Source organism: Ursus arctos, unplaced genomic scaffold (assembly GCF_023065955.2).
Source record: "Ursus arctos isolate Adak ecotype North America unplaced genomic scaffold, UrsArc2.0 scaffold_7, whole genome shotgun sequence".
Classification (NCBI taxonomy): domain Eukaryota; kingdom Metazoa; phylum Chordata; class Mammalia; order Carnivora; family Ursidae; genus Ursus; species Ursus arctos.
This window is the reverse complement of record NW_026623089.1, coordinates 58,518,017-58,542,180: the sequence shown is the minus strand read 5'-3', so window position 1 is coordinate 58,542,180 and position 24,164 is coordinate 58,518,017.

Here is a 24,164-nt window from a genome sequence, read left to right as displayed (position 1 = left end):
ACCACCATAATTCCTATCACTGTGTACTTCCTTGTCCCTATATTAAACTACATTTAGGGGCACTTGGGTGCCTCAGTAGGTTAAGAGTCTGCCTTCAGCTCAGGTCATGATCTCAGGGTCCTGGGATCCAGCCCTGCATGGGCTCCCTGCTCAGCAGGGAGTCTACTTCTCTTTCTCCCTCTGCCCTTCCTCCTTTCATGCTTGCTCTCTCTGTCTCTGTCTCTCTTTCTCCAATAAATAAATAAAAATCTTTAAAAAATTAAAAAAATAACTACATTTAGTTCATGCAATAACTCAGCTGCTTGCTCTAGGAAATACCTGCCCTGAAAGGTAAAACTGAGAGCAATCTAAATTTGTTACTTTTCAAGACTAAAACTTGCTAATGAGGATTTGCAAAGACCTTTGGATTTCCTTGTCTACCAATTCACAGCTATTATTTTCATAAACTCTGTCCAATCCCAACCAGTTTACTACCGTATAAAATCTGCCTTATAATCTCTTCACCCATATCCTAAAATTCTAAAATCCTTTCTTTATTTCTCCACATTGAGACACTACCTAAGACTCTGTCAAGGTGGCTTTCTCCCTTACTACGATGAATCTAAGAAGCTAAGCTTTGTATGATCGATAATTGGTTTGTTTGTTTGTTTGTTTGTTTTAGACAACTAGAAAAACTCTAGACAACAAAGTTAAGTAATGTGTTCAGGGAAATTATAATATTCTTAAATTTACCTTATTTTGAGCATTTACTCAGCAATGCTCTTGAAACTCTATCAAGTTTAAGAAGCTGATAGAAGCTCTAGAAAATATGTTATTTTCTTTGTGAACTCTAGAATTAAAGATTATATTTTGGAAATAACCATGCCTGTGTATGAGTCTAGGCTTTAGCAAACACTAGAAATAATCTTGGGTAATTCCACAATCTCTCTAGGACATATAAATAGTAATACCTACTGCATTAAGGCTGGTATGAATTTGGATACTATCTTAATCTCTCTCTCTTTGTTCATGCACACACATACATATATATGTATATATAAAAGACCTGATGTATATAGTGTGTTTATGTGCATATATGTATATATGATTCATAGTAGATGCTCAACAAATAGTAACTTTCATCATGTATAATTCTCGTATGTGTATGTCAGTAAAATATATATATATATATATATATATATATATATATATATATATATATACACACACACACATACATATATATATATTTAATGGCAATAAAACTAATATGAGTTCACTGAAGGCTAAAACTTTATCTCTTCATCATTACCCTTTTATAGTCAGATAAATATATTTGATGATGATTACAGAAAACATGCATTTTAGGGCTGAATATTGGGTCTCAGGACCACATTTTAGTCAAACAATTAGTAATGTGTACCAGGAACTTTTTTTAAAAGCTAAAATCTTTTGTTTATTCAGATTTATTTAATTTCCATATAATGTCTTCTTTTCCAGGATTTTATCCAGGATAGGGCATTATATTTCATTGCTAGGTCTCCTTTGGCTCCCCTTGGATGCAAGTTTCTCAAACTTTCCTTGTTTTTTTGGTGATCTTGATACTTTTGTGGTGTTCTGGTCGCTTATTTTGAAGGGTGGCTCTCTATTGAAATTAATGTGATGTTTCCTTATGGTTAGGTTGGGATTACAGGTTTTCAGGACAAGACCACAGAGCTAAGGTGTCATTTTCAGTATTTCATATCAAGCATACGTACTAGTGACATGAACTATTACTGTTGATACTGACCTTGATCATCTGGATGGTGTGCTTTTGTCAGATTTCTACACTTTAAAGATAGTCTTTGTTCCCCTTTCCATACTATTCTCTTTGGAAGGAAGTAATTATGCACAGCTCACATTTAAGTTTTGGGGACTTATGCTACTCCTCCTTGAGAGTAGAGTACCAATTTTAATTATTTGTGTATGCTAACATATATGAATAGATATTTCTATATGAAACATCTTTATCTGTATTAAGCTAAATAGGAGTTGATATTGATGTCATCAACTTTAATCCATTACCAAATGGATCTTGCTAGATTCCTTTCCTTGTTTATGGAAACTACCTTGCTAACAAGCGCCCACCATCCATTGTCTATTTACTCAATTGTATAATTCCAGTATACATGTAGAGTGGTATCCGAATTGTTAAACTCATACCTCCATAGGAAAAAAAATAAACTTTATAAACTTTACAAAGTTTATGTGCAGTGTCTTTACCTTTAATCTTAAAGATTCCACTCATTATGGAAATTACTTGGTCAGCAACTTTTATCCCCACTTCCCTCACTAAAGATATTTCATGCTTTTGTTATATAGTTAGATTGTCTTGTCATGGTTTGTGTTCCTTCCTGGATTTCCTCAAACTCCTAAATCTTTTTTTTTTTTTTAAATTTTCATACATCAAGGTTAATTCTTTGTGCTGTAAAATTCTATAAGCTTTGCCAAAAGTAGAATGTTATGTATGCACCATTTCAGTGTCGTAAAGATTAGTTTCATGCCCCCCAACTTCCTGTGACTCATCTATTCAACTTTCCCAGTCTCCCTCTAAATCTCTGGCAGCCACTGTCTCTTTTACTATCTTCATAGTTTTGTCTTTTTCCAGATTGTTGTATATTGGCAATCAGATAGCCTTCCTGCATTCTATGGGGCTGTAATAAATGGTACTGTACTTTTAATTCCAGATGCCAATTGGTCATTGCTGCTATGCAGGAGAGCATTTCACTTTTGTATATTAACCTCATATTCTGAAAACTATTATGAATTCTCTGGGATTTTCTACACAAATAATCGTGTCATCTGCAAACAAAGACAGTTTTATTTCTCCCTTCCCAAACTGTGCATTTTTATTTCTTTTTATTGCCTTAATGCAATAGCTAGGACTTTTTCTATTACAATGTTGAATAAAAATGATGGAAGGGGACATCCATGATCTGTTCTCTATTTCAGGCAGAAAGCATCTAGTTCCTCATCACTGAGTATGATAGTAGCTACAGGGTTTTTTTGTAGATTTTGTAGATAACTTTATCAAGTTGAGTAAGTTTTCCACTATTCCGTGTTTGCTTTGAGTTTTATCATGAACAGGTGTTGGGCTAACAAAAAAAACTTATCTGTACCAATTGATAAGGTCATGTGATTTTTGTGTTTTTGCCAAGTTGTCTGGAGGGTTACATTAGTTGATTTTCAAATGTTGTACCTGCCTTACATAGCTGGAATAGATCTCAAGTGGCTACAGAGAATATTTATTTTTATACATTGTTGTGCTTTATTTAGTAATACTTGGTTGAAGATATTAACCTTTATTTTTATAAGAGATATTGATCTATAGTTTTAAATAGTGGCTTTACCTGGTTTTGGTAATAGGGTAATGCTGGCCTCATGGAACTAGTTATGAAGTGTTCCCTTTGCTTGTATTCTCTGGAAGAAATTTTGAAAAATTCATATTATTTCTTCTGAAGGTTATTAATTATTGACTCAATTTTTTGATGGATATAGACCTATCCATATTATCTGCTTCTTCTTTTTTGAGTTTTGGTAGTTTGTGTCAAGTAACTGTTCCATAGATAGAACATTAAAATATTCTCTCATATCTGTTTTGCATGTGAAACATATTGCTTTAGAACTAGCTACAGTGATCTGTGAATCTCATAAAGTTTGGAATATAAATAGAGCTGGTGACCTTCTGGGGAATTTAATACTTGTTTGTTTAATTATTTAGAGACTTAGTGCTAATGAGATAATAATAAGTCCTTGGTTAAAATGTCACAATTATCAACCTTTTGCATGAAAGAAAAATAAAATAAACCCATAGGCATAAGATGTCATTGTAACTTTTTCCAACCACTATATTACAAGAGGGAGAATAGAACTGCATGAGTGTAGTTAGTGATACAAACCAATTATCTGCATAATAGAGTTTATTAAAATGATTATATGCTGACAATGGTGAGAATTATCACAAACATATGTGTAGGTAAACCTATTTCATTCATGAATTTACAGAAGACTATGTAAGTGGTAGGTAGTGGTCAGCATCCAGGTATCTCTGACTGGGAAGTATGTCTGTTTTTCTTCCTTACCCTTTTCATTATGCAGACATTTCTTTGTTTATGAATGCATACAAATTAATTGAAGAGTAAGTAGAATGTAAGGCCAAGCTATATATTACACAACTTCTTTTGTGAGTATCCAATATATATATTAATATATTATTATTATTATTATTATTAAATGTGGCCTACCTGGATAGTTTAGGGAGTGATTGTAAAGTGCTCATCATGGGAGGGGAGGCAGATTTAAGATATATTTAGCTGGTAAAATTGTCTAGTTGAAAGAATGAAGAAGATAGGACAAAGGAGAGGCAAGATTAGTGAGACTATAACAATTCCATGAATTCTGATAAAAAATAAATGAGAAAGGGGCTGATTTGGGGGAAAAGGAAGTAAATTTAGAATTAGATATGACAAGATCAAAGCTCCTATGGGAGGTGCACTGTATTTATTCAATAGAATTTTACATATATAACTGAAGTTCAAGGGAAGCATCAGTGCTCTATGGAATAAAAATGTGCTTTGAAGGAAAATTGTATGTTTTTTAGATCACATATTTTCCGATGATCTCATTCTGATTCTATGGAGGTTCTGCCTTGTGGATTGTGTGTTAGTTTCCTTGGACTGTAATAACAAAATATTTATTTTATCCCAGTTCTGAAGATGAGAAGTCCAAGATTAAGGTTCCTGCTGATTTAGTTTCTGATAAGAGCTCTCCTTCTGGCTTGCAGACAGCCTCCTTCTTGCTGTGTCCTCACATGGTCTTTTTGCAGTACATGCATTTGGAGAAAGAAAGAAAGAGAGAGAGAGAGAGAGCACTCTGGTGTTGCTTTTTATAAGGACACTCATCCAATCAAATCAGGGACCCACGTTTATGACGTCATTTAACCTTCACCAGTTATCTTTTTTTTTTTTTTAAGTAATTTCTACACCCAACATGTGGCTCAAAGTCACAACCCAGAGATCAAGAGTCGTATACTCTACCAATGGACCCATCCAGGCAACCCTTCATTGGTTTTTGATGTGTATTTATATTCTTTATTGACTAAATTTAATTAAAATATTTTAATATGAATATAGAAAGTTAAGCAGGTATGAATATTTGGTATTTTTGTTGTTTGAAATTTGAGGGCAGACACTGACAATTCCCGACCTATGGTGTCTCAGAACACTCTCCAACTAAGTGAAATTTATCTGCATGGAAAACAGTAGCTTATTAAGGCATATTAAATAGCCTCAGGGTGCATGCATCTGAAGCTAAAGCACAAGGCATTGTTCATCCCTCATGTTTTAGCAGCTGTTTAATGAGAAGTGCCAGCTCAGTGTGTAGTTAATCTATCTAATAATTAATACAACAGCAGCCTGGGACTAGTGTAGAAATAACTCCAAAGTCCTTGTTCATTTGCAAATTAATACAGAGACTTGCACTTATAGCCAGTTTGTTATTTGGGAAAGAGAAGGGGATATTTAAAATTCTTAATTTCAAGGCTTCTATTTGATCACATTTCATTTGGATACATCACATAAGATGTAATTTAAAAGGATAATGCCTAAGAACATAACATAGAAAATTAATCTCCTGATGATTATTAAAAAACACGAGTACCCCTCAAGGCTAAAGGGAGGCTAGTGTGTTTCCCATGCACAAGAAGGGCCAATTTGAGAGCAAAGCTCTTTCTAAAGTCCTTAATAATATGAACACCCTTAATTTATTTGTGCCTATAATTGTCAAAATTTATCTAATGCTTGGAAAAACTGTCAAATTGCTTGATGTTTTTAAAATAATAATTTACAAATTCTAATGGATTAGCTTCTTATTTATAAATTGTGTAAGACTCTGAGATGCTTCTAGAAGTCAATAATTGGAAGGAAATATTAACCCCCTCAAAAAAGCATAAGAATGAAAATTGTGAACAATAAGTTGGTTTGAGCCAAAAAATATTTTAAGGTTATAATCGCTATTATGACTAATGAACAAAAGTGTTGATGGGAATAAATCTGATTAAGTTCAAATCCCTGCACAAAGGACACCCCTTTTAAATAAATAATTTATTAATTATATAATTGTAGTTTATATGATCACTTGTGATACTATATTGTAGTTGTGAGAAGAGTTTGTGCCTCCAAGTGTCAAAGAGATATCATATGAAACAGGAATTCCATTCTCAGAAGAAATGAAGATATATGTTCACATAACATCTTGGACAAAATGTTCATAGTCAAACTATTCACAATAGCCCCAAAGTCAAAAATAACCCAAACGTCCATCAACTGATACATGAATAAATACAATAAATAAATAAGTACAATGCAATATTATTCATCAATAAAAAGAAATGAAGTACTGAAACATGCTACAATAAAGATAAACCTTGGAAATTTTATGCTAAGTGAAAGTAATTCATGGTTGCCTAGGGGTATAGAGGGAGTTTGGAGGGGAAGGGTAGTGTTACTGGGTACACACTGCTTTTTAGGATGATGATAATATTCTAAAATGAAGATTGTGGCAATGGTTGCACAACTCTGGAGTGTACTAAAAATCACTGAATTGTAGAGTTGAAATGGTTGATTTGTTTGGTATGTGAATTTATCTCAATAAACCTGTCACAAATCGGACATTGAGCTAACCTGATAATTCCATTCATATAATGCTCGTATATACAAATCTTAAGTGCTCTCCACTTCTCCTAAGAGGAGGAGAATATTGTTGTTATTGATAATAATAACTTCCTAGAGTAATATTTAAGCTTCAAAATTCAAATCTAAATATACTTAAGGATGTTTTAAAAAATATCATAAGCAAAGTTTTTATTATAAGAAATCAGAATTTTTTTCTCATTTTTATTAGCTTAAAATTTTTTTTCAATAATAAACACAACCTAGTCACATAGCCAGAAATGAAACTTCACATACCAGATTTAGGAAGCAGGCAATAAAGGCTTGGAAAATGGGTTTGAGAAAGTCAGCCAAACATCTCTAGGAGGTGGCTAGAGGAAAGAAATACGTCTATATTCAAAGAGATAGACAATAATGATAGTTGTGAAAACCTACCTACAATCTATTTGTCATGAGAATGTCTTGCTAAAATGGGGTGATCAGGATCACTGAATGAGTCAAAGAAGTGAGAGGCTGAATCAAGTCTGGATATATTGAAGTGACCAAGAAATATGATAAATATAGGGGCGCCTGGGTGGCTCAGTCATTAAGCGTCTGCTTTTGGCTCAGGGCGTGATCCCAGGGTCCTGGAATTGAGTCCCGCATCGGGCTCCCTGCTCTGCGGGGAGCCTGCTTCTTCCTCTCCCACTCCCCCTGCTTGTGTTCCCTCTCTCGCTGGCTGTCTCTATCTCTGTCAAATAAATAAATAAAAAATCTTAAAAAAAAAAAAAGAAATATGATAAATATAGACAGACTGGGAAGAATGGAATGGGTCAGAAGCTAAACATTCTAGGAATCAAGGGAGTAGTTCTGGGAACCCTAGCTCATGGCTTGAGCTTATGAACTATTTTTTGTTGTAGTTTTGTTTTATTTTGTATATTAATAGAGAATAGAGAGAAATGGTCTGGAGTGTAAGAAAGGGAACGGAAGCACTAACCAACTCCCAGGTCCAATGCTATTCTTAGGTGTGAGAGGAAATGAGCTACCACTTGAAAGGAAATAGGAAACAACTTTTAGGGGAATACTATATCTCGGTTTGAGTTAAGAGGTTAAGGAAATCTTCACAGAAAAACGAGTATATACGGGATTTTTCTGATTTAGAAACTTGTTTCAGAGGGTAGAGTTGGAAAACTTGTAGTAGAGTGTGTGTGTGTGTGCGTATTTTTATCTTAGCTAAATTTTGGTATATTGAATTTTGAAAAAAACAAAGCAAAACATGTTACCTTTAAAGATCCTGAGTGCCTCCTGAGAAAGGAGTGAATAGGCCATAATTAGTCTGTGTTACATAAATATGTGGAAGTTTTAAATTAGAAAATTCTTTTTTTTAAAAGATTTTATTTATTTATTTATTTATTTTGTTTGAGAGAGAGAGAGAGAGAGAGAGCACATGAGCACAGGCAGGTGGGGGGCAGAGGAAGAGGGAGAAGCAGATTTCCCACTGAGCAGGGGAGCTCCACACAGGGCTTGATTCCAGGGCCCCGGGATCATGATCTGAGCTGAAGGCAGATGCTTAACCAACTGAGCCACCCAGGAGCTCCTAAAATAGAAAATTTTGATACTAAATCCAGACAACCAAAAGATGAAGCATATGATACATTTTAAGCGACAGGTATGTTCCTTTAGGGAGGAATCTAATTAGAAATTGTGTGTTACCTTACATTAGAACATAGCCTTTTGAAATTTGTCTCTAATTTGGACACATTGTCAGTGATTATAATGCTAATTGTGAAATGCCGATTGAGATATTAAATAGCCAGATGTAATGTCTGTTTTTAGGTTATTTAAGGTCAATATTGCATTGATTTACTCACGTATAGAAGAATAGCAAAACTTGTGGGAAAAAAAATCAAGTCATGAGAAAAAATATGTCTTTATTTTTACTATTTTTGGTAAAGCAGTTGATAGTAATTCATTTCAAGAGCTTAAGTAAAAAGTTGAGTTTTGACTGTGTTTTTGTCATCTTGGTAACTTTTGAGTTGTCTCCGTGTCTGGAACAAGCTCTGTTCTGCAGTAAGAAACTTGCAGTTGATAGACTTGTTCACATTTCATAGCTGTCTTTCATTTAGACTCATGACTAAACTCCTGCACATGCTTGCACGTAGACTACAATGATCCCAACGAATAAACTATGGACATGAATGCTAAATACCTATCTACTGTATTATAATTGTATGTAGATTGTTAGGAGTTTAAGTAGATAATAGCTGAAGACTAATTCACTATTATTCCTTCTCATATTTGTATCAATTAAATGATAATTTTCATTAAATGTTATTTCTTAATAAGCTTAAGGTATTTTGTTTTACACAGTGACTTTTTTAAAAGATTTTTAAGATAATTGCTTAATTTGAATTTGATTCATAGATATGGGGATATTTTAAGTAGCCAAATCTGATTTCAGGTTTAGCTAAATGAAAAGTAATATAATTGATTAAATTACATTTGTCATAGGGAACATAGGCATATGAATTTTATTACTAATACATGTCTACCCTGTTAACGTATGAATTAGGTACAATCCTATACATGATGGAAAACAGAAATGTAGAGACGAAAATCATTTTACGTTTTATTTCTATAGTGTGATTCATACCTTCCACTCTTCAATTACGCTTAAGAGTGAAGTGGAACAGTGGAATTATTCTAAGCTAACATCAGTACCTGTGTGCTATTACCAGTTAAGGGGCCCAGGTGAGGTCACTGAATTTAGGAACAGAAGTAGGACTAAAGAGATGAGGAGGAAAAAGTTCAGAGAGAGATTTAAGCATTAATCTGACTTGAATTTTACTAATTTTAAAAATCTGAATAGACTAAAAGATTAAAACACCTTGAAGCAACTTTTTATTTCCTGTATTACACAGAAATAGAAGCTCATAAAGGAATTAAGTTCTAGTAGAAAAATAAAGTCATAACGGCACCTGTCTGATTTGTAATTGCCAGTTTATACCTGTTACATTTGGGATGAATCATGATGAGATGTCTGAGTTACATTATATAACAGGAGAGCAATGATGTATAATAGCTCTGACTGAAACAGTTTTGACTCATTTTTTCCTGTTATATCTTTTTTAAAGTGACTCCGTTTGGGGTCTGTTCCTTCCTTCCTTCCTTCCTTCCTTCCTTCCTTCCTTCCTTCCTTCCTTCTTTCCTTTCAGATTTTATTTATTTATTTGAGAGAACACGCAAGAGAGAGCGCAGGAGCATGAGTGGAGTGAGGGGCAAAGGGAGAAGCAAAGAAGGAGACGTGCTGCTTTCAGGGAGTCTGATGGGGGGCGGGGGTGGTGTGGGCGTGGCTGGAACCTGGGATTCTGGGATCATGACCTGAGCCAAAGGCAGCTGCTCAACTGACTGAGCCACCCAGGCTTGGGTTCCCATTATATCTTATGAAATTCATGTATTCTAATTGTTCTCTAGTAAATGTTACATGCAGTAAAAAAGAAATCACTGATCACATTTTTTTTTCTCTTAAAGAGGATTTGCATGTTGCCTATATGCCATTTGAGCTTGTTAACATCGAAGTCCATTACATACGATCCTCAATTAAAAATAAAGTCAGGGTGAAGTTAGAGCTGACTACTATCAGGATATTGTTTTCATTCACTCTAACATTCTTATTTAAAAAAAAAAAAACCAACAAAAACTAAAAAAACAAAAACAAAAAACCGCACACACAAACCTTTTTAATCACAAAATATTGCAAAACCTTGCAAAAATATATAAAACATGTAATAGACACCTATGTATTCATGACCCAGATTTAACAAATGGTGACATTTTGCCACATTTGCTCCATGAATTTGTTTTAAAGAAAATGACATCACATAGAGCTACCCTCCATCTTTTCCATTCCTCCTCAGGAAAAAACCAAAACCAAAACCAAAAATAAAACTAATACACGATGATCTGAGGTTAGTACACATTCCTCACATATAGATTTTATACTTCTGTTAACTATGGCTAACCAAGTAGCAGTATTTTTTTTTTAAGATTCATCTTATTGGAGAGAGCATGAGCAGGTGGTGCAGAGGAAGAGAGAGCTTGCGCGGACTGTGTGCTGAGCACAGAGCCAGGTGCGGGGCTGGAGCTCGCGGGGCTGAGATCACAACGGGAGCGGAAAGCAAGAGGTGGACCCCTCACCAACTGGGCCCCTAGTGCTTCCCAAGTAGGTGTATTTTGTATGCGTTTTTCAATGGACATCAATGGTTTTGCTGCCTAAAAACTTTTCTTTTACTATTCAAAATTACGTTTTTGAGATTTAGCCATATTGTTAAATGCAGTTAAGTTCACTCACCTTAACTGCTGAATTCTATTGTATATCTAAACTATATTTCATTATTCATTCCCTACAAACCCAGGAGCTTCTGAGCCACCCCTCGGGCCAAAGAGATCATTATCTCAGCAGGTCTGTAGTCTATTTAAAGCATACTGGCTGGGAAACTCTGTTGTAAAGTATGTAAGTAGTAGTGAAAGTGCTGGGTTGTACAGTATTTTACCAAATACATTTTACCAGTTGGTATTTTTCTATATCCTCTTAGAAACTTGATCTTGTCACTGCTTTTTCGTGTGAAATAGTACAGCATTATGATTTAAATCCGCATTTCCTTATGTACTAGTAGTATTGAGCATTAATTTATTACTGGTTTCTGAAATTGAAATTACATATTCTTTGAATTAAATGTTTATAATTTGGCCGATTTTTCCTATCGAGGTCTCCCCCCTCTTTTTTTTCAGTGGAGACACATATTGTGTTTACTATTTTGTCAATTATATGTGTTTATAATGTATATCTTCCCTTTTATGACTTGCATTTTCACCTAGTTTAAGATGGGCTGTCACAGAAATTTGTTGAATTTCAAATTTGAAGAAGCTTTTAAGTGAGGTTGATAAGACCGTCAGGTTTGAAACACTGCTTACTAGCAATATAACTTTATCCATATACCTTAACCCAGCTATGCCTCAATTTCCTCATTTTTAAAAAGTATGATAATAATAAGACTTACATCATAGAGCTGTTAGGTTGCCAAAGGAATATATTTACAGTAATGACACTGGATACAATAGAAATTTTGTTGTCACTGTGTTTTCTATTTTCCTCTTGATTTGTGCTTTCCATGACATTTTGCTTCTGCTAGGCCACTAGAAGATACTTTTTATGTGTGTGAATTTCTTGGTTTGTATATTTGTTTGTTGCTGCACCTTCATGTAGTGCAGTTTGCTTTTATTATATATATATATAACACACACATATATAATTATATATATAAATATATAAAATATGTAAATATATAAATATAAAAATATATTTTATATATAAATATATTTGTGTAAATATATAAAATATGTATTTATTAGATCTGCAGCTGTATCTCTATTATATATATTTATTATATATATAATATATATAATCTAATATATAAAATATGTATTTATTAGATCTGTAGCTGTATCTCTATCTATTTATCTCTATATATTTAATTTCATCTAAAATGTGGGGCAGATACAAGCTTTCTTCTGGCTTCTCTGGCCCAGCGGTAGAGCTCTGTGTGTGCTGTTCACTGAGGAAGCACCAGGTTCCACTCTGTGTAGCAGCCTCATTTCCCACTCCCTGCACTGCAGGGACCTGAGCTGTGTCTCTGGTGTTAACACACCAACCTTCAATCTAGAGGGCATGCTGCACCTTTTCCAAATCCTCCTTTATTTCTGGCACTTGGAGTTTCCTTTCTTTCTTTATGGCCTCTCCATATATTTAATGTTCTTAAATAATTTGATTTCATTTAGCATTTTAAGCTTTAGTAATGGAGGACAGCAGAATAAAAGGAGGTCTGTTACCTCAGTCCACCATGTTTCTAAAGCCAGACATCTCTCTTTTTTCCCCTTTGCTTTTTCTTACTTTCTCCTTTGTACTCAAAAGTATTTTTTCCCTAAAATAAAAGCTAATTGTATTCTGTTGGAAACATAAGTCAGACACCTTGATAAATTATTTTATAGCACCAAAATCATTATGGGTTAGATTCAATTGAACTTTATGAAATTATCATTTTTGTAAGTCAAAAACAGTCAAATAGCAACAATTGCATAGGGTTCACCAAAATATTGTTAGCATATCATTCATTAAGAACTTTTTTTGGTGATTATTTTTCATCAGCATAAGCTCGATAGAAATCATTTAGCCAGTTATGAGTTGTTGGTAATCCATGTAGCTGACTGCGTTTTTCTACTACTCTACTCAGTTAAGGGAGCTTTCTGTGAGTCATTCAGACTCCACATGTTACACTAATGGAATTTCCTAAAGGAAAATTCTGACCCACTCACTCATCAGCAATTTTTGAAGGATATCTATGTGAACAAAGTGTAGTCTAAATTCTTCATAATGTTGCCCCAATCTCTGTAATCTTGGTCAACTCAAATCTATTCTTGAATCTCATTCTTTCCCAAACATGTTTCAGGCTTCAAAAAGCACTCAGAGGGCTTTGCATCACTAGTCATTTCCTACTTTCCCAACATTTGTTCAAACTAATACTTCATAATATGCCTCTCTATCTTCCCCTGTGTCCCTGTGAAACCACTTCCCAAACCTTTGAGGCTCAGCTCAAATGTACTTCTTCTGAGAAGTTTTATTTCCTTGAGCGTCAGTGACTTTTTCTTCTGCATTCCCACAGCTCATTGCTCGTTAAAAAAAAAAAAAAAAAAATCATTTCACACTGTCTTCTTGCATATTTATTTGTGATAATTAGTACCTCAGCTTCTTGAAGGCAAGGTAGCTTTTCTTCATACCTCTGCACATAATAAGCACTTAACAAATGTTGCAGAATTGATTAAATTGAGAAGTAGAGTTTATAAGCCTGCTTATCATCTTTGAGGAAGTTTTAAAATATTTTGCAATTATAAAATTGAAAAACCAGTTAACTTGTTAAAATACAACCTTGGTTATTTTTTGAAAAAGAACCAAAATGATGGCACCATCTAATCCAAATAATATTTTATTTTTGTTAGGGTTAATGTAGAGCGTGAAATAAACCAGAATACCTGCCTTGCTAAAATGTAACACGGAGGGCGCTAAGGGCAGGGAAGGTTTCAGAGAAGGGCGTAGGCCTTTGGAATGCCAGGGCCAACGTGACCATTCCGCCATTGGAATGCCTCGGGGAGTTGCCTTCCCCAAGCTTTCCTAGCCGGAACAGCTGCCCTGTGATCTAAGAAATGTAGGCATTGTCCTTCAACTATGTTTAATAGAACACACCCAAATTAGCACATAGTATCTTTCAGTAAACAGATCCTTCCAGTTTCAGAAACACCCCCCATCAACATCACGTGCTTGAGAAACAGTGATAAAGATTTGTGATGTATCTTGAAGGACCAATGAAAGCGGGAGCAAAGACAAGCAAAGGGTCTTCGCTTGGGAGCCTTGACCCCCTTGTCTTCTCCTCTCTTTCACAGCAAAGTTTGGAGTCATCCTTCAACCATCGGTATAGGGGTCGCTGGCTATTCCCAGCATATTTTTTCCTCCTTTTATCGTATCTTCTGGATTTTAATCTTTTAAGAAAACTTGAAGCGAATTGGAAAGTTGATTTTTTTTCCCCCTCAAATAAGGTTTACACCAAACCACTGGTTATTTAGCAAAGCCGTTTATTGCTTTTTGGCCATCTACCCAATCCCGTATTTTGTAAATAATTACTTATACTCACTTGGCCCTTGACTTTCATAGGGCATTGAAAATAGTTTATTTTAATTGAATAGCTACAAAGGATCAAAATAACTCGGCATCTACAAAGCCCTATATTTTTCGTACTTCTCTGAGTTTATATTGCATTCCCGAAGAATCACAGTGGTTACCTGGCATTTCTTAACTAATCTCTAATTTTGGAATTATAAAAACATTAAAAGCCTAGGTGAAACATATCCTTCTTTTTTTTTTTTTTTTGTGTAACAATAGGATGCAGATTGTATTTTCTTACATCGCCTCTGTAAGCCCAGCAGAGCTGCTCTTACTGACTCTAGCCTTTAAACACACACCTTGTTGTCACAGGTCTTTTCACGGCATATTTGCACCTCTGATTTTAGAAGTTGATTTCATGTGTTGGCCTTTCTTTGTAATGAAATTCTGAAAATGTTCACTGCAGATTAATCCACTATTTTTTATTCTCAGGAAAAAATGCAAATGTCAGTCTGTTAGCTCTCTGTGTAATGTTTGAAAAACTGTATGTCAGAAGAGCGCTTTGCACTCCACTGGCTCCAAGTTTTATGCTAATATTTCTTTTGTGAATTACACTCCTTAGGCTGTGAACTCTTGGATTAGTTTTGGTTTCTAGCATTTTCCCCTTCTTTTCTGGAAAGTCGATGTTGTCAACATAAAAACCTAAATGCTTTATGATAAAATCCACTTTTTGTGAAAGCATTTTTTTTGACAAAAGTGTGCATTTTCTTTTGTACTAATTTTTCTTCATTTGCTAGTATTGTCTTTTTTTGCTACTGCCAACTCTTCGATGTCATTCATTCAATCTTGACAATATAACATTTGCATAACCTACAGAATAATGCAGGCCAAAATATATATGATGAATCCATAAAATATGTATCTAGAGCTGGGTTAGACATCCTGAGAATTAGGGAAGCCCTCCTTATGGTAAGCCATGCTGGTTGGTTAGTTAGTTTGTTTAATTGGTGACTGTGAGCATGCTTGGGTTAGACTCTCATTCTCTACTTCTCTCATCTACCCATCCAGGTTCAACCAGATGGCAATACCTCTTCAAAACTTGTTGGCAAGCACTACCTCTAGGCTGTATTAGCTTTTTTCTTTTATTGTTCTCTCAGAATACCTTGTTTCTAGATCTATCGTTGCAGCATCTAAATGTTTTACGAAGCTGAACTTTTTAAGACTCTGGCTTCATCTTAATTGTCCTAGTTTCTCTGATTGTGGCCCAGGTCATTGCAAAATAGGTGAATTCCTACAAACCGTTGCATTCTGCAGAATGATGGCCTAAAAATAACCAGCTAATGGGAGAGAATGATGGGTGAGTAGGCTGCTTAACATTAATGTGAGTTTGTAATCAAAACACCAACAGATAACAAAATTGTATGGTTCTATAAGGATCTGGTGATTGTTTTACTTCTAAAACACTTAAAAAATAACAAAATTCTTGGTATATAGAATAGACCATAATAAAGAAGGAACTTTAAAAATAAAAGCTAAAATTAACTCAATAGAGGGAACTCAAGGTGGATTTGATGCTGCTGTTAGGAAGGCAAGAGAAAAGTCAGAAAAAGCATGGGAAATAGAATGGGCCAATAAATACTTCTAAGACTGAGCACATGGTCAAATACTGCAAAAAAATGAAAAACATGGGGTGAATTTTCATTGTGCATGAGATTGTGTATCTCCTTTCAATACTCAGCTACGTTAACATGCTTATTAGCATTCATATGGATTCTTGGTAGTATCAAAGGTGAACCAATCTGACTCGTGAATTATACTGACATCATCCTTCTATGTAGCAATTGTGTGTAAACTAATGTGCTATAGAAATATACTGCATAGTATATTTGATGAAGAAAACACAAAAATACAGTGATTCCATTAAAAAAAAAACCTCTCAATCTTAATTTTGAAGTTTCCTGTAATATGATAAAACTGACTTTTCAAGAACCATGGAAAATTTACTCACTAAACTCACTGAAATTTTCTGAAGTATTTATCTTGGCTGCTATGCACTCTTCTCGAGATTAATCGAAGATTGGAACTGTTTTTTAGGAAATGCTACACATTACCCTTTGGAAAATCAGCTACAAGTAATGCAGGACTAATCCCTGAATAATCTAGTACAGTTTGATAGTGTTTGGTCCAGTATTCTCATTGCAATACCTATTGAAATGTTGGGAATCTTTAATTTTGTGGGAACCTTTTACTTAGTGAACCTAAGATCAGAATTATTATTAGGTTGTATATACCAATTTATCTGCATTGGTAGAATTGTTTTCCTCTTGTGCTTTTGAACCATTTCATTTTTCATTGGCTCAGAAGTAAGTTCAGTCAGTGGATAGGACAGGCATCCACCCAAAGGTAAGAACTTGCACAGCTGTCAGAACATATGACACGATCATAAATCTGACAGCTGGTAGGTACCCTGACAGTTCAAATGTAGGCAATTTCATTCAACAAGCATACTTTGCATCCTTACTGTATGCGAGCACCACATGAAGTACTCAGGAGCAAGCCAATGAATAAGATAGAACCTCTGTCCTCAAAGATCTCACAAGGTAAGTAACTTAACAGAGGTCCCAGTTCAAGCTTTTTATTAATTGTATATATGGATTTGGTTTTTCTCTTGAAAAGCACTTTTCACTTTTTCACAATGCTGATTGAAAATAAGTGCCCAGATGTTTTTATTACAAATATAATTTTCTGTATTTGCTTTCATGTCCCTGGGAACGTAGCCAGGTAGAGTTAAAGTTGTTTGAGCAAAGGGACCCATGTCACAGTCTCTGATCGAGGATTGCCTATGTCTTTGATTTCAGGCAATTCACTTTTTTAAATCCAGCATTTTCTCATTTTGTAAAATAAGCCCTTGGACCGGTTACTGCTATGTTTCCATTCAGCATAAGAAGGGAGGCCTCTGTTAATTTCATTAAAGATACAATTTGTATCCGTGTCTGGAAATTCAATGCCATTAGATCACAGGTTTTCAATCTGGCAGCATTTTGAACATGAGCAGTTTCGTCAAATGCTTGAGGCTACAGAAAGAGGGTTTACAATCTCATCAAGGGGGGATATGTTTTTATAACACAGACATTAGGATGCAATATGTTAAGGCTGGGTACATGGGTACTTCCCAGCTGGGTTTCATATGGGCTGCCTATTTGTTATAATAAGCATATTATAGATATACAATTTCAGTACTTAAATCCATACCCTGAAGCTTTTTTTCAGTTTCTAAGCCAGAATCGTATCTATTTAAGGGCCTTAATTACATCCTTTGAAATAATCACAACTATTTAACCTTTGTTCTGGAACTTCAGGAAGAAGAAAAAGCAACAATAAAGCAATTACTCCCCAAGTTGATGAGACCCTTCAGATGCTTTTAACACCGAAGTATTGCACTCAGTTATTTTTAACAATGTCAGCTGTCATTAACAAATAGGTTCCACAACGGTCACACTAACTTCTTTTTTGTTGCATTTTTTTTTTTTAAACCAGAAAAGGATAAAATTTAGGCTGTATTACCTCTGGATTAAATGGATACGCATTGCAGTATATATAAATATATTATAATGCTGAGCTTGGCTATGGAGTCATATGTAATCTTGAAGTCTAAGAATTCCAATTTGTGAAACATAAATTAAAAAAAAATGTTTCAATGATCTCACCATTTTTTTGAGGATTTAAGTTTTTTTACCACCATGGGAGTCCATGTGTATAGTTACAAATACATGTACACAAATTACGAGTATGTACTTATTTTCTTCCACACACTGAAGTACTTAACATTGAGCTTATTTTATATTTACCACCAATTTATGGTAGCGGTTATTATGATTACATTTATAAAAGCCCATTTGACAGGTGAGAGCATTGAACATTAAAGAATGTAAAGCAACTTGCCTAAATTCACGGAGAGCTTGGATTGGAGCCCAGGCCGTCTAAATCCGATCGATCTCTCCGAAGTGTCTGACACAGGGTAGGAAATTAGATGAAGGCTATCACTCGCTGGTATTCACCTAGTATTCCATAAAAGTTGCCGAGATTGGAACCATGTGCAATTATGTGTCTGATAATTTGAGGTGCAATGCATTTGCTGACAAGTTTAGTATCTACTCTTTAGGTTAAGACTACAAGTCAGGTGGGGCCTCCTCAGGCTGTAATTGGTTTAGCATTGAGTACTAGAAAAAAAGCAGACCATGTATGGCGTCACTTATGAGTATGGAAGCCTGAAGGAATCAGTGGACTTAAGTGATTCTAAATTCAGTTTTGATCAATGGCAGAAGTTCTCAAGCAGTGTTAACTGACTTCCCTCTATGTGTATAAAAGGCTGACTTGGGATGCACTGAATACCCAAGCTCTCAAGCTGAGAATAGAAACAAGTATCATTGTGGAAAAACAGTATTGTGGAAAAATACAGATATGTGAGAAATGGAAAAAAATTAAAGTCTAAGCCAAAAAAAGGGTGGTATCACAACACAGTTCACAATTAATTATCTGATTAATTGTACAATTAGAGAACCTCAAAGAAGGGACAGATACCTTGGTATGGTGCTCACGAAAAGTTTAGACAAGTGGTAGAAATGAAGTCTGGGTTGGATACGTAGGGAAAAGAAGGGAAGGTGTTTTAGACATAACTAACATTTCGACACTGAATACAGTAACATTGCATTTTCAGCGTTCAAATCATTACCGTAAATAGAACACAAATTATTTTAAAACAACGAATATAATGACAAAATTAGTTGTTTTGCAGATACGAAGACACAGATTTTACGGTGTAAGTGTATACCATACGCTTTATTCATCTTTATCTCGTGTCTCATCTCAGCTTTCCTGGCCACCGATGTGCAAGAGCAAATTCAGTTGTCTTTGATTTTTTACTAACTGAGTCAGTGTTTGCTTTTGATTGTTACTGAGGTATATTCTGAAAGAAAATAGATATTTTACTTAAACCTTTCTTAGCTGATTTAAAACATGTAATATATGAGTGTTTTATGCTAAGTGAAATAAGTCAGGCAGGGAAAAACAAATATCATATGATTTCACTCATATGTAGAATTTAAGAAACAAAACAGATGAACCTAGGGGAAGGGAAGGAAAAATTAAATAAGATAAAGGCAGAGAGGGAAGCAAACCGTAAGAGACTTTTAACCATAGAGAACAAACAGGTTTGCTGGAAGGGAGGTGAGTGGGTGGATGGGCGAAATGGGTGACAGGTATTAAGGAGGGCACTTGATATGATGAGCACTGAGTGTTGTATGCAAGTGATGAATTTCTTATTTATTTTTTTTTAAAGATTTTATTTATTTATTTGACAGAGATAGAGACAGCCAGTGAGAGAGGGAACACAAGCAGGGGGAGTGGGAGAGGAAGAAACAGGCTCATAGCAGAGGAGCCCGATGTGGGACTCGATCCCATAACGCCGGGATCACGCCCTGAGCCGAAGGCAGAAGCTTAACCGCTGTGCCACCCAGGCGCCCCATGAATTTCTAAATTCTACCCCTGAAACTAACACTACACTCTATGTTCACTAACTAGAATTTCAATAAAATCTTCAAAAATACAATACAATAAAGTATGTAACATATGGTGTGTGACCACGTCTGTTCTCTTGCTTTGCACCCTTCAAATATTAGGGATTATCCATTATCATTGTATGACCATTTTCCTACGCTTTGCCTTACAACAAAGGAAATCATTTTATGGTAGTTTGTCAGGGCAGTAAGTGAATAGTTGGCAGAATGAATCCCTTTCACAAGTTCTTTTTAAGACCTACCCATATTTGTTAACTGTCTTTTCAAGTCTGAGATTTAAAGCAACATTTCTCAATTTACGGAGCCATGGTTCTTTGTCTTCAAAGGTCTTACGAGAGATGTAGGCATTAGAGTATTTCTCAGTCTCTCCTGGGTGATTCTTGTCTTCTACCTTCCAGGTATGAGAACATGCAAAAGCCACCAAAAAAGGGAATCCTCCCGCAAAAGCCATGTGTATATTAAAGAATGCCATAAATATTTACCTCTTTATGTTCTGATCCTCTCCGTCCTTACCGTGCTCTATACCTACCTCAGGGGGAAGTCTCATTCAAACTGCATTTTGAAAGCATCTTTGTCATTAGGGCTCTTTTTTGTCTCCAGCATTGGACTAGATTTGCTCAGTACAGGATATGATGTCAATAGTCAGGGTAGGAGGGATGGGAGAAGCCCTGATTCTTCTTCCCTTCAACTTCTGTAAAATCTCCGTGATTCTAGCCCTTTCCGGGCAGGCCCTCCCACCATGTTCCCAGCCCCAGCTGACAGCATTTGTCTTAACTAGTAAATTAAAAGAGCTAATATACTTTTGGAGCATCTCATAGACTAAATTGCCGGGAAATTAAAAGTTGCTCAGGAAATCATTTTAAGGTAATGAATTAGATATTAAATGGCTCTTAGTTTGAGACTTGTTATGATCGATTTTATAGGAAATTAGGTATATTTCACTTCAGATCTTTGCTGAATAATAAGATATAAACACAATAGAAAGACAACCAGTGGAGTGAGGATGTACTAAAAATAATTTCTCTAAGAAAGTTAATAATTCCTCTTGGAATGGTAGCCAAAACTAACTGTTTATCTGTAATGATTGCAGGAACTATTGTAAATGGAAAATTTCAAGTAAAATTACTAGAGTCATAATCTCTTTCTCCTCCCCTCTTTTTCTCTGAAATAATTACCATTATATAATTCAATAAAAATCTTAGACAGAGAAGGTAAATTATAGTAAAGGTGATGATTAGACTTTTTCCCTTTCTCTTGAGGTATTTATAACGTGATTTATGTATTTAGTGTGGATAAGAAGTTTCCAAGAAATACCAGGCAGTACAGTGCCATCCTCTTACAGACATATAACTTTCGTTTTTAAATTAGTGATGGATTTAAAGACACAAAATGTACCTGAATCAGAGCTGAGTTTTGTCACTGAATCTGTCATTTCATGAGGAACTCATTCACTAAGTCTTTGTGATAGATTTTTTTTATTGCTCTAAACATATACTGCTCCACATTTGAAGATGAATATAAGCTCCCACACTGTCAATCTCAGGAGTAACCACGTTACCTGCTTTGGACTCTATACGTAAGTGGGAATGACATTTTGCGCAGGAACTTTAAAAGCCACCTCTATTGTTATATGCCACCGAGAATTTAGGATTGTTTGTACAGCACTTTTTACACGACTGTGATTGATACACTACTTCACACAAAATGACTGAGTGTGAGTCAGAAAACTCTCTTTAGGCTTAAATCAGACCCCAAGTTTATTCAGTGAAATTAGACAATTTGCTTGGCATTCCTATCTCAAATGCAGTAGAGCTGGTTTTTAGGACTGATTATCTCTGAAGTTCTTTCATTTTTGAAATCATATGATTCTATCCCTACTGAGAATCTGTGAAGAAGCTTATTATGCATAAAATTAAAGAAAAATTTTCCCCAACAGCTGTGCTTAAGAAATTATCTTTTAAAAGATAATTTTAGTGAAAGTTTTATTATTACTGTGATGATGATCGACATTGTCTAGATTTTAGGTTTGTCTTCATGAGCAGCCCCAGTCATTGCAATAGTATGTGAGCACTGACTTGAAAATTTTCTCTTTTGGCTCAACATATATTTCAGAGGGACGTTTCGACTTCTAAGGGGTAAGAAAGATTCCAGTTGTTTAGAAAGTGCATATTCAATGAAATGACTTCAGATATGTATGTGTATAATGTACCCCATTCAGCAGTGTTGCTTCTAAAACTCGTATGAGTTCTGTATTAAAAAAGGTTTATATATGTTTAAATATTAAGCTTTATAAATAATTAATATGGAGCTAGACTGTAATATCTATGGGGCTGGTCTTCTCCTTACGATTCTTGACATACAGTGGATACTCTAAAAATATGTTGATGAAAGGCATTATGAGGCCATTTTATGGAATAAAAATAACCATCTCTGATTTTGTACATAATTATGTTCCTTTGAGTCTAGAAAAATCCAAATATTATACTACTTCAGGGATCATGAGTTAAAATGACATCTTCGCTCTGCTAGCATTAATCTATTACTTGATTTATTCATTCGTTCACTTAACAAATACTTTTTGAGCCTTCTATGGATAGACAATTCATTAAGCTATGTGGATACAAAATAATAATAATAATAAATTGGAAAACAAAGTTACATTTGAAAAGGATTCGTTGGGAATTATGAAGTATTATTTAGAAAATGATTATTTTTTATGGAAAGCATTATGTAACCAAAATACTGATAGTTATATACATTTGTTTTGACTTGCCCTTCTTAATGGTGCTTCATATGAAATGATTAAGTGGTCTCAAATTCTGTATAGGAATTATTTAATTAAAAATGTTGTTGCCTAAGGCAAAGGAATCACTTATTTCATTACTAGCATATGCTTTCTACAACTGCCATGATGTCAGTCCCTACAATGCCTTTTCCTTGTATCCCAAGACTCAAGATCGTATGAGTATATATGGAGTTCCATCTTTTTTGCTGATGGAGAAGGGATGTAGATTATGTGTAAAAAATAATCATTTCTAAAATAGAGGGCATGTAACAGAAGCTGATCCAAAATAGAAGTGAATGGTAGGGTTTAATAAATATTTTAGACTAGATTTGTAATTTTTTTATTATGTTCACTGCTAATCTATAGTACATCATTAGTTTTTGATGTAGTGTTCAGTGACTCATTAGTTACGTATAACACCCAGTGCTCATCACGACACGTGCCCTCCTTAATACCCACCACCCTGTTACCCTGCCCCTTCCCCTCTGAAACCCTCAGTTTGTTTCCCAGGGTCCATAGTCTTTCATGGTTCATCTCCCTCTCTGATTTCTCCCCCTTGAGATTTCCCTCCCTTTCCCTATGGTCCTCCATGCTATTGCTTATGTTCCACATTTGAGTGAAACTACATGATAATTGTCTTTCTCTGCTTGACTTATTTCACTTAGCATAATCCCCTCCAGTTCCAACCATGTTGATGCAAATGGTGGGTATTCATCCTCTCTGATGGCTGAGAATATTCCATTGTATATATGGGCCACATCTTCTTTAACCATTCGTTCGTTGAAAGGCATCTCGGTTCCTTCCACAGTTTGGCTATTGTGGACATTACTGCTATGAATATATGAATATATGGGGTGCATGTGCCCCTTCTTTTCACTACATTTGTGTCTCTGGGGTAAATACCTAGTAGTAGATTTGTAATTTTTGATGTACATTTATCAGTCCATGTATATACACACATAAATATACTGACTTTATATTACTATAATTCTTCAAGTTAATATCTTAATTATAATAATTCATTATAAATTAAATAAGCATAATAAACACAAACCAGACTCTTTGCACCCTCTTTTCTTACTCTACTCTTTATCTGCTTTTTCTCTATTTTGAACAATCCTCTACAAATCCTTTGTCTCATGAATTCTAACGAAATCTTTTACAGTTAAATTGACTTGCTACCTCCTTTGTGTACCCTCTGTGACTATCTTCTTCTATTTCACCCAGGCAAAAAAATAAATATTGTTTCCTTTCTACTTAAAATTGCATATATTTTCCAAATATCATATTACATCTAGTTGTACATATTTATGACTTTTCCATCTTTCCCACTCTATTAATCTTCTATAGAAAGACATATTTCTTGGTTATGCTTATGTACCCAGAAAACAAAAGAATTGTAGATGGTGGATTGCCAAATGTTAGTT